Here is a 12,806-nt window from a genome sequence, read left to right on the forward strand (position 1 = left end):
ACTGTCATTAGCTGGTAATAAATTAACTGGAAGTGCCAAATAAAATGTGGGCCAAGTGTGCAATAATACTGTAGTCAGTACCTAAAGTTACACTTTTATTGATTTTTAGTAATGATCATTTGTTGTAGCTTTTGCGTGACTGTCAGCACAGGGCTGAGCATGTTATCTAGGCTAACCTTTTGCATAAGAATAACAATGAACTGAGAACTCTCTGTCATCTTTAATCAGCATTTAATGTTTCTCTTCTGCATAGGAAGGCAGTAAAGCAAAACATGATGCAATTCAAGAAACACTTCAGCTTTGAAAGGACTCTGTTTTAAAGATGAATTCAAAAGCATTTCACTGCCGGCGCGTGGTGGGATGCTGTGTTTCTTCTGTCTGTATAATGTATCTAATTTAATCTGTAATTTACAGGGATGACATCAAATTTTGCAGAAGAAACAAAAAATCCCACTTGCACAACACTGAAAGCAAGACTAAAGTGATGACTTGATATTTTACTGAAGTGCCTGTTGTGTTCTTCATTCAACACTTTGTTAATACTATTAAATCACCTAGGCCTGGTTCCACAAAGGTATTTAAGTGCCTAACCCCTATTTTTAGGCACCCCTGCAATCCACAAAACTGCCACACAGCTGCTGCCTAATCCTGTAGGTGCCTGAACTCAGTGCCTAAGTTTTGGCAGTAAAGTTCCCTACATGCCTATGTTGCTGCCTCTGAGCATGCACAGTGTTATCTCCCTGTAGGTGTTGGGCTGCTTATCTCCTGCCTAAGCCCTACTATGATCCACAAATTTGGGGAAGATATGGGACCTGGGCCAGTAGGTGTGATCAGAGGCTAACTCCATATGAAATGAGACAGCAGGGGTGGGGGAAGGGGAAGAAAGAGGACTATTGGCCATTGGTTAGGGTACTCACATGAAATGTGGGAGACCTCTGGTTTAAGTTCCCCCTCTGCCTAATGAAAAGGACTGTCAACACAGAGTGTTCGGATGACTGCTCTAACCACTGGACTATCGAGTGATTCTTGCTCTTTTCTCTGCCCCAATTAATATTTAATTTTTCCAGTTTGATTAAATAACTGAACAACTTCAGTAGGAGAGATTGCAGGAGCTGCACTTCAGAATATCTGCTAGAGCGGTGGTTAGAGCACTCATGGGAGAACTACACTGATCCCTATTCAAATCTCTTCTCATCAGGTTGAGGAGGACTGGAACTAGGTTTTTCCCACATCCCAGGTGAGTACCTGAACCACTGGGCTAAAGGTCCATCGTCTGGCAGTTTTGTGTGGAGTTAGGCAGCCTCTGAGCATACCTACCAGCTCATGCCCTTCACATGAGTTATACAGGTGAATGACTATCTTCCCCCAGTTTGTGGATTGCAAGTACAGGTAGGTGCCTTCCTGTAGTCTAGACGTAGTGCTATCTCCATGACAAGGGTAGTGCTTAGCTCTTATCAGCATCTCCCATTGGCTAGCTTAGGCGATCCCCGTCTAGAATGTTGTCTTTTGTGGATCCCCTTCTAAGGTCCCTATATTTTCCCATTCACTGTATAGGGAGTCTAGGTTCCTAACTCAGGTGTTGTGGATCTCAGTGTTGTTCCTATGATTTTCTAGGCACTTAAAAGTTAGGCGTTGTGACACTGAGCTTCGCAAGGCCTAAATCCCTTGTGGATCTGACAGAGTTGCCAACCCTCGCAGATTGGCCAGGAGTCTCCCATAATCGGGCTCAATCTCCAGGAGGCTACTGAAGCCACTCTGGGAGATTTCAGGCCGCCTAAAAGTCCGTCAGCACAGCAGGACTAAGAAAGGCTGCCTACCTACCCTGAACCCCCGTGGTTCCCAGAAGCGACCAGCATGTCTGGCTCCTAGGCACAGGACCATCCAGGGGGTCTTTGCACGCTGCTCTGTAGCTCTCATTGGCTGAGAACCGCTGCCAATGGGAGCTGCAAGGGCAGTGCCTGCAGGCAGGGGCAGTGCGTGGAGCCAGCTGGCTACCCATGAGTCTCGGAGCCGGACATGCCGGCCACTTCCCAGGAATCTCCTGAGGTAAGTGCCGCCCAGCCAGATCCTGCATCCTGCAATCCCTCCTGCATGAATCCCAACATCCTGTCCCAGCCCTGATCCCACCCACACACCCAAACTCCCTCCCAGAGCCTGCACCCCACACCCCCTCATTCACTCCAACCCTCTGCCCCAGCCTCGAGCACCCTCTCACACCCTTAGTCCCTCCCAAAGCCCACACTCTGAACCCCCACCTGCACCCCAGCCCCTTGCCCTAGGCTCAGCCCACTCCCACACTCCGAACCCCTCGGCCCCACCCCCCAGCCCAGAGCCTGCACCCCCTCCTGAACCTCAACCCCTCTGCTCCAGCCTGGTGAAAGTGAGTAAGGGTGGGGGGAGAGTGAGTGACAGAGGGAGTGGGGATGAAGTGAGTGGGGGCGGGGCCTCTGGGGAGGGGCAGGGCAGGGGATGGGATAGGGCACGGGTGTTTGGGTTTGTGTGATTAGACAGTTGGCAACCCTAGGATCTGAGCCTTAGGATCCCGCAAAGACTAATAGACATGCTTCACTTGAAGGCTGCTCTAATTAAGGCCAGGAGTCAGGGCATTGCAGATCCATTATGAGAAGCAGAGAGCCATAAGCAGCTCCTTGACAGCACCCCTCTGCTTAACACTGTGCTATGTTTAGCAGAAACTCAGTGAAAGAGAGAATCTGGGTCTGGATCTTCAAAGCCATACAAAGGATTGGTTTGAGGGCTGATTTGGTCAGTTGTTGTTTTCTATGAACTGGTCTGCCCTTCCCTATTTACTTGTAGCTTGTTTTGAATTCTCTCTGGATTGCTTGTATCTACCATATCCAGTCCTCCCTATTAGTTTTCCTGTAGATTATTCACCAGCCCAACTTTTTTTTAAAAAATGCAAGAGCAGACTTTGAACTCCTATCACATTCACAGTTTCAGGATTTTTTTATTATTATTTTTATTTCCATGTGTCTATTTTTGCAAGGTAACTATAGCTTTAAGCATTGATCATGTTCATGCAACATGTAGTAGAAATGTGACTGCTGTTCCCAGATTAAATCCTTGATTTAAGGTTTTTGTATCTCAGCCATTGGAATGCAATTTGGAGGAAACCAGGCACATGTGAACTTATTTTAAGAAGAATGGTTTATATTGGCTAAGAATAAGATGCTATTGGTTTCTTTTTTTTAATTAGTTATAGAGCCATAAAATACATTTTCTTCAGATGATTTTTCTATTTGCAACCGCTAGCAACCAAAAAATAACCATCACATTTTGATTTGATGGGAAATGTAGCCCTTTCTGTTGTTATGAAAATAAAATAAAATAAAATAAAGCTGCTGGCTGAACATATGCTGTAGCTGGTTTTCCTTAAAATATATGCTCTGACATATATCTTCTGATATATCTTCTGATATACTCCCACATTGCACTGAAGGATCAAGGAGGAAGCATTGTAATATGAATTTAATTTCATTAGAGTGGAATTAAATTGCATTCTAGTCCCCTGAATGTTTGGGGAAAATTCAGACCCTGAGTTTCTGGTCCTAACTGTGTCCACTTATTAGTCTTAAAATGTAATACTAACTTAATCCAGTGAATTCAAAGTCTTTTTGACAGCATGGAAGCCAGGACAAAATTGTCTACAGTATTTTTCATGTGGCCCAACATAAATGTTCAACCTTTTGGTATTTGCAATAAATGTGGTTGTTTGCACTGATACTGCATTTTTCTTCTAATTATGTGAAGTGCTTTACAAACAAATTAAGAAATGTAATCATAGGTGCAGATATACTATATATCATATGGATGGTCATTAAAGTGGAAGAACATTCATAATGGGCCAAATTCAGCAGTCTTTGTTATTCATATTTTTTATTCAGACCTTACAAAGGCATACTTTTATTGAAGTTGAAGGGATTTTGTCTGAATAAGTACTGAGAAAAAATCTGGACCATGGCCCAATGTGATCTTGAAAAGTATAGCAGTGTGGGCATAATTATTTCAGTTTCTAATTAATTTTCTTTTCCTTGGCCTAAACCCTTGGAAGAGGACATCCTTCCAAAGCAGAAAGAAGATTAGATGCTCAACTCTCATGATTATTTTTAACAATGACAGCTGGGCTTGTTATTTGGAGGCTACTTTGGATTTAAATTAAGCTAAGATTTTCAAAAGTAACAAGTGATTTTTAGGTGCCCAACTTAAGATACATTTAAGCAGCCTGACTTTTCAGAGGGCAGATGGCTCAGCATTTTCCAAAAATCAGGCCTCTAAGATGGGCATACAATATTTGCACCAAAAATCAGTTTTGAAAATCTTGACCTTACAAGCCAAATCCTGTAAGTTAAACCCTGAATTAATTTTTCTTTTTGCCTATAAAACAGTGATATCACTGGAGATGTTACTGTATGTAATATTTATACATAAGAGTTTCTTGGATTAGTTCAGTGTCTACAGCTACAAAGGAACTGTTCTTTCTCAATATGCAGTTATCATTTAAAAGGAGCAGCGTAAACAGTTTACAATTAACCAGTCCTTTCTAGTAAATGTAATGGATTAATTAAAAATCAATACACTTGTTTCCAGCCACATTTTAATAGGGGAAAGTTTATTCTGAAGAGAAAAGACAGTTTAACACAGATGCATATCAGTCCTGTGAAAATAAGATTATTACTTTGTGTTACAGGACTCAATTTTCACATATACCCAGCTAAATTAGCCACTCTAATCCTAAATCTGGCTGCCCAAATGCACATTTGGATGTTCAAATATAGATATAGGGCCTAATTTTAGGTACTTAACTTTGAAAATTGTGCTCTTGAAGGTCAAATACTGTAAAGAAGCATGTCCAATCAACGAGAGTCCCCAGAAAAATGTTTGGGAAGCGCACAAGGCACATAAAGTTGGTTCGCTATTTTTTAAATCTTCATTATGATTTCTCAAATGCATTGGTTGCTATTCCAATTTGTACATTAACTGTTTTGAAATAGTTAGCAATACCATGATAAATATTTTCAGTGAGTTGCAAGCGGAAAATGTATATATTTATATATATTCTTCTTTTTTTTAACATTTGTACTACTGCCCAAGACAAAGGCAAAGTATATCTATCACATCTGCGTATCTGATATCTATAATGAACCCATCAAAGTAATATCTAAACACTAACAAAAATTACACAAGCAGTATGAAAGACTATTCTCCTTCCATTCTTTGTACATTCCACTGTCCTGGTCTAGGTTTTTCATTGCTTGTTTGTTCCTCTTCTCTTCTCATTATTCAGTATATAACTTATATGCTGTGCATAGGGCCAGGCATGCTTTTGTTCATTGCTGTAGGGGTCAGTTCACAGTGATATGACAAGCTGGTTTTTTTTCTTCTCGATTCTGCTATCTTGTGTTTCAGCATCTAAATTTTCATTTAAAAAACGAATGGATGGTGAGAATCACCCCTCTGCACTGGCCCTTGTATACCACTGTGGCAACTTACAGGGTCTGTAAAATCCCCTCAACTGGCCATGAAGTATTCCCTCAGCACAAGTGCTAAATAGGGTGGACACACACTGCCCTATTTGGGCCCCCTCACAAGCCCCAGCGCAAAAGGCATGTCAGGGCAGGAGGGAAGCCCCCATAGTACATGCCCATTTGACCTTTCTCGGCAACTCCAGGTTGCAGAATTGCAGAGCTGTACTTTAGCAGTCCAGAGCAACCTTCATTTTGGCTGCTTCATTTTGACTCCAGTTAAAACAGAAATATAAATATCATATCAATATGGTATTGGCTTTCTGTTATAGAAGGCCTGGTTTTAGGAAGTGCTGCAAAGCTGCCACAGATCCCACTGACTTCAGATGTGGTCAGTGCTTCTGGAAGTTAGACCCAGAAATTACATGTTTTATCATGCTATCACTAATGCATAGCCATGCATTTATTAATTGTTTAGAGTCATACCCTTGACATATTTTATAGAAATAAAAGAATTTCAACAATTGTGTAGCAACGGAGATGTAATAACTAAAACTCTAGAAGACTGTTAACACTGCTCAGGGGCAAAATATAGTTCCCTCAGATAAGACAGGAAAAAGCAACAGACAAGAGAGGGTAACATCCCTTTACATTTAAAAAAATGTAAAAAGCAGCACAAATGAGGTATTATTTATCTAGAATACACATAGAGAATTAAACAACCTAAAAGACCTGTAAAGCAAAATTATTATAGAATATAGACAGGACTTGGAAACAGCTGGAATGTGCCTGTATGCTGTATATCTCTCTGAAGTTCCTGTCTTGTTCTCCAGAATCTTACTTTTCAATTAAAAAAAAAAAAAGTCTAGTTGTCATGGTTGCAAAGAGAAACTCAAAAACCATGAACAGGGTGTAACCAATGCAGGGATGTCTGCAGTGAGCATGCACCAATAACTTTGAGAGCTATTAACTGCCCACTCCCTAACAGTGTGATATTAATTCAGACACTAGGGATTATAATTTAAATGTCTACACTGTTAACTATTCCAGACCTCATAAGTAAGGAGAGGGAGAGTCACAAAACTACATGATTTACTGTGAGTGACTGTCATAAATATAAAGGGAAGGGTAAACCCCTTTGAAATCCCCCCTGGCCAGGGGAAAGCTCCTCTCACCTGTAAAGGGTTAAGAAGCTAAAGGTAACCTCGCTGGCACCTGACCAAAATGACCAAGGAGGAAACAAGATACTTTCAAAAGCTGGGAGGAGGGAGAGAAACAAAGGGTCTGTGTCTGTCTGGATGCTGCTCTTGCCAGGGACAGAACAGGAATGGAGTCTTAGAACTTGTAGTAAGTAATCTAGCTAGGTATGTGTTAGATTATGATTTCTTTAAATGGCTGAGAAAAGAATTGTGCTGAATAGAATAACTATTTCTGTCTGTGTATCTTTTTTGTAACTTAAGGTTTTGCCTAGAGGGGTTCTCTATGTTTTTGAATCTAATTACCCTGTAAGGTATCTACCATCCTGATTTTACAGGGGGGGATTTCTTTATTTCTATTTACTTCTATTTTTTATTAAAAGTCTTCTTGTAAAACACTGAATGCTTTTTCATTGTTCTCAGATCCAAGGGTTTGGGTCTGTGGTCACCTATGCAAATTGGTGAGGCTTTTTATCCAACATTTCCCAGGAAAGGGGGGGTGCAAGTGTTGGGAGGATTGTTCATTGTTCTTAAGATCCAAGGGTCTGGGTCTGTAGTCACCTAGGCAAATTGGTGAGGCTTTTTACCAAACCTTGTCCAGGAAGTGGGGTGCAAGGTTTTGGGAAGTATTTTGGGGGGAAGGACGCGTCCAAACAGCTCTTCCCCAGTAACCAGTATTAGTTTGGTGGTGGTAGCGGCCAGTCCAAGGATAACGGGTGTAATATTTTGTACCTTGGCGAAGTTTTGACCTAAGCTGGTAAAGATAAGCTTAGGAGGTTTTTCATGCAGGTCCCCACATCTGTACCCTAGAGTTCAGAGTGGGGGAGGAACCTTGACAGTGACATTACATTTTAGTGATCCCAGGGGGGCGGTGTTTGAGAGATACCACCACTTAGTCTTTTCCCACTATATAGAAGGAGACATGCTGAAGAATCTCATTCAAACCAAGCTCAAGGAGACTAGTAGAGTTCCGAGACCATGCACCACCATATTTTGAACATCTGCTCAACCTACTGTGAGCAGCCTCATATTCTGGCAACACACATGGGTGGTGCTTATGTTGTGGGCAGAGATGGGATGAGCAGCACTGCCTTTTTATTTTCCCTAGTCTCACCCTTGAATGTCTGAACAGAACAAAAAGGCTTTGAATGAACATTCAGCTGAAGAAGCAGCAATTCTCCATAGTTGTCCCCAACCCATTTCACTTACTACTACGTAAACAAAATAGAAAAGAAGAGGGTATAAACTCACTCTTTGCTGACTATTACAGACTTCTATAATAAACAGCAGGAACCCCACTGAAATCATCACCAAAGTGCACAGCTTCCTGTCAAAAAGCAATTAGTCTCATTAAACAATGGCAATGGCTTTCATAGATCCACTTTAAACAGAGAACTTGTTATATTAAATCCCTTAGGATTAGAAACAAATACCAACCCAGCCCTCCCACCCCTCAGCCCAAAGAAGTTTGATATAGACGTCTATAAAAACCTTTCTGAAATAATTATATAATGCCCCAAAGGGAACACACACAATTCTTAGCCACAGGAAAATTTACCCTGTCTGATAAACAGCAGCCATCTAAATTAGAAATAACTAACATTGATCAACAAATTTAAACCAAGCCCTTTGTTGACGTCTGAATTTTGGGGCCTATCTACAACAAGATGAATTACTGATCAGTGTATCTAATGTTAAAAATCATGAACTACCAGACAGTCCTCTATAATAGATATTTTTACTGAAACATGTAAACAGATTTCCCAACACTGAGCCCAAAATAAACCTCAGAAATCTAACTAATATTTTTCGTTTTCACAATCCTCTGTAGTTCCTTGTTCTGCCCATGAACAGAAGTAGAAGTGATGAAAAACTGTAATAAAGGTTCACCCACCATTTCTAACCCAACCAAAAACATGAAGTACAAAAATGTTTCCCCTCACAAGGAACCCTGATCTTGTGAGATTTCTAGCCCAGTTTTGTAGACCCAAGAGGATGGGTTAGCGTGGGTGCATTAGACTTTGAATACAAATATGATATTTTGGGTACTTATTTTAATCCAGATTCTAGAGGTGTACTCATCAATAATTATTGCATATCTCTGTGGTAGCTTTAAATAATAGGTTGGAAAGGCAAGAAGTTTCAAATATTTTAGCATGCCCTATATAATTAACATTAATATAATTCATATTTTGTGGTTTTTATCATGCAAAGACAGAGACTTAATAATTGATCAGATGATGCAGTTGTGCCTCCATAACAGAATTCAGAAATTTTCTGAAGTTTCCTTGAAGAAAAATTTTGGGGGAGAAAATAAGCAAAGCTGCTGTGGGCAAGAATGATGGGGCAACAGAGCGATCATGAGTAACAAGAAATATACAGGTGAAAGTTTGTGGGAGATTACACTATTCTCTGCTGTCAGGCATCAGTTACACTATGAATGAGAAACAAGCTAAATCAGAATATCATCACAGATTGCTTGTACCCAGGCAGGTCCCCAGACAATCTGATGTAAAAAATAATAATGTGATAACCAGGGACCATAACATGAGACATTATCTCATGTGATCAGACAGGGAAAAAGAGAGGTTACTTTCCTTTTTCTATGTGGCAGGTAACTTGATTAAAATGACTGGCATTTCCTCCTCTTCTTATCGCTTTCAAGATGAACTGCCTCTGCAAATTGCAGCGCATCATAAATCAGCTAGCATAAATCATGTGAGAGGAGATTTCCTGCTAACCTTCCAGTCTTCAAAGTTATATTTCAGTAATTACTGAAACAGCAGCGATATCAACGTTTTATTGGAAAAAAGCAAAGCACTGTGTATCACATGTGGTGAATACGCAAAGTAGATATGACTTTGGGGCACAGTTTTTTCTTCACTGTTTCTCCCTTGGTCCCAGACTAGCCTACCACCAGCAGCGTATTGGGGTGGTTTCTAACCCTCCCAGCCTATTCTCTGCCCTCTTGCTTTGGGTAGCCCCTTACTCCTCTGCAAAGGTGTGTGGCCAAAGTTAGAAACTAGCCCTTTATAAGAATTGCAAGAGGTAAGATTCGAATCCTTACATTCAAACTACTTCTGTCATTTTGGTTCTGGGTTAGATATAGAATAGGAAGGAGGCCTTGTTTTTAATGGGATAGATTCTGATACTATTGCTCATGCTGAGTGATACATTACACCATTGTATTGCCCTGTGAAAAGTCAGTGGTACTATTCATGGTATAAGGTACTATTCCAGGTGAGGAAGGGTATCACGGTCTGGGGCTGTATCTGCTTTAGATGAAACCCAAGGGTATAGAAATCAGTGAGGAACAGCTATTAAACTTTTGGCATTGTTGAACTTGAATCCGAGCCATGACCTAGACCCGAGTCAGCCTTAAACCCCCATTTTTTTCTATATCCAATCTGGACCTTTCTCTGAATTCCACCTGTTGTTTAGAGAGCATCTGAAACCTTATGAGAGACTTTGAAAAGTTTTCTACTTAGAAATGGTGTTGCTTACAGATTGTATTGTCTCTGTTATAATTAGCAGACAGCAGGAACAGATGAGCATAATAAAATGTTCCTTCTTTTATGCCCATGCACTTTGTAATAAATATGAAAGATGAGAAATGTCATTGTACAAGCAGCTGTTTCAAAACAAAATGGTCTCTAAAGGAAAATGTAAGAAGGTGCCGATAACTCTTTATGGAAGCAGATATTAATGTTGATACCATTCCTCTCTATTGGAAGTTTAATGGTCCAGAAACCTTACATAGGTCATCTGGATTGAGGTGAATTCAATCCATAAAATATATATGTTCAGGGATGGAAGGAAATCACTCACTAATGCCAAGGTCATCATGATCTGGTTTTGTAAAATATTGTCCATTTTTAAATGTTTCACACTTTTCCTGTGTTCCTGGCTCAGCTGTGGCTCCCAAAAAGAAACAATCATGTCATTTTCTACTTTAATAAAACTTTGCCTTGCTCCTAGGATTGTAAGGGGGATAAAAAATAAGAACATATACATCCCAGCATTAACATAGAAAAAAAAAGTTGTTACAAAGAGAACTGTGTTTCTCGTATGCAGACATAACTGTTTTATAGCCACCTTATAACTGCCCCCTCCCATTTAGGATAAATATGAAGAAGTTATTGTATTCCAGTGGCTGAAACAATTAAGTGGCCTCAACGCCAAACATAGGCCCATGTCTCTAGCCAAATACAGCCATGTCCATGACCATTCAGGAATCTGAACTATATGGGTAGGCACCCACTAGACATTGTTTGGGTAATGGTGCACAGGGGTAAGTGAGAAGCAGGAAGAAAGCCAAGCAGATACATCCTGGGAGCATGGTAAGTGACCCTGGGATAAGCATAGAGAGAGGCTATGGGCTGGGGTGCTGGCTGAAAGCAGCTCTGACCTTTTAAGCAAGGAAACTGTTTGATTTCTCCTGTGCTCAGGGAAATAGGACTTTGTGCATTCCTTGTGAATACACAAAAGTGCATCAGAGAAATACCTCTCACCCATTTCTCTTAACTGAACAATCTACATGACCTTGATTTTTTGGCTAGCTGCTCAGGTCAAAAGGGGCAACACTATTCAACCAATGATATGGAACATCCAAGAAAGGTGACTACATATCCACTTATGCTATATCAGGCAATCTGGTTATAGACAATAAACTGAAAAATCCAATGTAATGTCTTCTAACCAGTATTCCCATGGCATATATCGCATCCCACTCTGCACTTCATGAATACACAAATGTTGATGAAAGTACACAGCTGGAAATGATAAGCAGTGTACTAGTTTTACTGTAACCAGCATCTCACAAAATGTGAGGAAAATAGATTGGATCTTTTAAAAGATATTTTTATCTAAAGGGAGAACTATCTGGGAAACATATTCTGAATGGAACTGATCCTCTATCTTATGTTATTAGGTTGATTCAAGACAAACAAAAGCTATACAGACACCGAAGCAAAAATGTTTGTAGTGTTCTTGTAGCCATGTTGGTTCCAGGATATGAGAGAGACAAGGTGGGAGAGGTAATATCTTAGCATTTGGTTCAATAAAGTATATTACTTCACCCACTTTGTCTGTGAATACCAGGTCACTCAAGTGCAGAAAATGAAATAAAAATGCAAAGACATGGTTCCCATTTCAAAACTATCTGATATTTTTATCTGCAAATCAATTCATCATCACAATAAAGCAAGTCTGTGTCTTTTAACCTTTTCCCATAGTCATGGACTGTGGCGTGCAAGTTGCTGTAAGCAAACTCTTTCTTTCTTTTCTTTAATGATTAATGGCTTGACTACAATGGGTGGGTGGGGGGAGGTAATTTCAATGTTATAGAATTACATGCCAACTTTCACTGTATTAGGACAGTGCAAGAAAGAAAGCAGAGCCCAACCAAAATCAGAGCTATGGCAGATGATGATGAGGGGCTAAATGCATCATCAATTAGATCCCCTCTGCTTTCCTTCTTTAAAAAAAACAAAACAAAAAACTACCACCAACAAGAGAACCACACAACACTCCCCCCCCCCGTGCAAATAACCCCCTTCTGTTCCAAATATTTTGTGTTCTCCATTTAGGGTTGCCAAATTTCTAATCACACAAAACTGAACACCCCTGCTCTGCTCCTGCTCCACCCCTTCTCTGAGGCCCCACCCCCAGCTCAGTCCATCCTATGTCCCTCCATCGCTCACTTCCCCTACCCTCACTCACTTTCACTAGGCTGGGCGGGGGTGAGGGAAGGGATGAGGAGTTTGGGGTGTGGGAGAGGGCTCTGGGCTGGGGAAGGGGGTTGAGGGCTCCAGCTCGATGTGTGGGCTGTGGAGTGGGACCAGGGATGAGGAGTTTGTGGTTCAGAAGGGGGTAGAGTGTTGGGGGGGGGTACAGGCTCTGGGAGGGAGTTTGGGTGTGGGAGGGGACCTCCAGACTGGGGAAAGGGGTTGGGGTGTGGGAGAGGGTTCTGCATGCAGGGACCCGGCGGTGCTTACCACAGCTTCCAGGAAGCAGCCACCAGGTCCTTGCAGCCCCTAGATGCATGCCTTAGCTCTGGCATGCTGCTGTGCCGCCAGCTGGACTTTTAATGACCTAAGTAGGAGAAAGGTGAGACAGAGAGAGAAAGGAG

General features: G+C 41.2%; 1 long non-coding RNA gene across 1 annotated transcript in view; it reads left to right on the forward strand.

Moving 5' to 3' along the window:
* The first annotated feature begins 1,147 nt into the window (after positions 1–1,147).
* Positions 1,148–12,806, forward strand: part of LOC140907094 (uncharacterized) — a 369,048-nt gene continuing 357,389 nt past the window's right edge. The window contains exon 1 of the long non-coding RNA XR_012157370.1: positions 1,148–1,237. This is a non-coding gene — a long non-coding RNA (uncharacterized lncRNA). The remainder of the gene's footprint in view (positions 1,238–12,806) is intronic.

The sequence above is a fragment of the Lepidochelys kempii genome, chromosome 2 (genome assembly GCF_965140265.1).
Source record: "Lepidochelys kempii isolate rLepKem1 chromosome 2, rLepKem1.hap2, whole genome shotgun sequence".
NCBI classification, from domain to species: Eukaryota; Metazoa; Chordata; order Testudines; family Cheloniidae; genus Lepidochelys; species Lepidochelys kempii.